General features: G+C 46.2%; 1 non-coding gene across 1 annotated transcript; it reads right to left on the bottom strand.

Moving 5' to 3' along the window:
* Positions 1-243: 243 nt before the first annotated feature.
* Positions 244-315, bottom strand: TRNAH-GUG (transfer RNA histidin (anticodon GUG)). The gene has a single exon. It is a non-coding gene; the product is annotated as a tRNA-His (tRNA).
* Between the last annotated feature and the right edge of the window lie 896 nt (positions 316-1,211).

Here is a 1,211-nt window from a genome sequence, read left to right on the forward strand (position 1 = left end):
TTGTAATACTAGAATATATTTAGTTACACTTATACCCATTTTTATTTAAGGCAGAATAAACAATTGCTTTCACGAAAACATACGGTTTTGAGAAAAAATTCTCTTGTTAAAAAAAAACCTCTGCGTAAAAAGGGGGGGGGTGCGTAAAATCATTCTTCCACTTGAGAAGAAAAATAAATTAAGATCGATGAAATATAACAAGAAAAAAAGAGTCCCTGTCGCTCACACGAGATGCGAAATGTTTGCCGTGACCAGGATTCGAACCTGGGTTACTACGGCCACAACGTAGGGTCCTAACCACTAGACGATCACGGCTACGTCGGGGACTCGAGAACGATCGATCGCATACCGATCTGCTGTCGGTCGCTCGAGCACGAAAGCGACGAGGTCGCGTTACTTCAGGCGCGAAGACGCGATCTCGCCGACGGAGAACGAGAATGCGTATCTCTTCACGATACGAATTAAAGCCGATTCTTATTATCGATCCAGACAGCAGTCCATCAATGTGCCGTCGAGACAATCTTTGTATTGATCGCCACCATCACGTTTCGATCATTCTTATTCTTATTAAAAAATTGTCTGTTATCGCCTGGACGAATAGCGAGAATCAGCCTTTAATCGCGGAATTTGTGCGACCAGCGAAAAGTCGATTCACGGTTCAGGCAGTATATAAATATTATTAATTATCAACGCTACTGTTAATAGCAATATTGCCATTGACATTTTCCCGTACCGCCACTCCCCTCCCCTTTACATACTCTGTCGTTGCTTTTTGCTTCTTCTCCTCCACCTGCCGCGAACGGCTTCCCGGATTTCCTAGCAATTAGCGGCATAATACCGTCAAGGAAAGGAGATTTTACGAGCCAGCCGCGGCCACTTTTGCGCCGCTCGACGACGGTCGAATCGCGTCCGTTGTGTTTTATTGTTTTCAGCCCGACGGCCGACGCGGTCTGCGTAAGTGCGCTTCTATAGCGTTTTAATGCGGCTAATATCATTGGTCACTCAGCGGATAAATTACGTGGCGGGACGGAATGCTCCCTCGCGTGTTGTAAATTAGACATCGAGAAGCGTCGAAGGTTTCTCCTTTCCTCACGAGACAACGGAAAAAACATGAGAGAGAGAGAGAGATGGAGCTCTTTGAGAGAGCTGGCATGCGCACCAGACAAGCGCATCGAATTGACTACAGTGGAACGCAGGAACGCACAGATTCG

This window comes from Harpegnathos saltator, unplaced genomic scaffold, assembly GCF_003227715.2.
Source record: "Harpegnathos saltator strain DR-91 unplaced genomic scaffold, Hsal_v8.6 scaffold289, whole genome shotgun sequence".
NCBI lineage: Eukaryota > Metazoa > Arthropoda > Insecta > Hymenoptera > Formicidae > Harpegnathos > Harpegnathos saltator.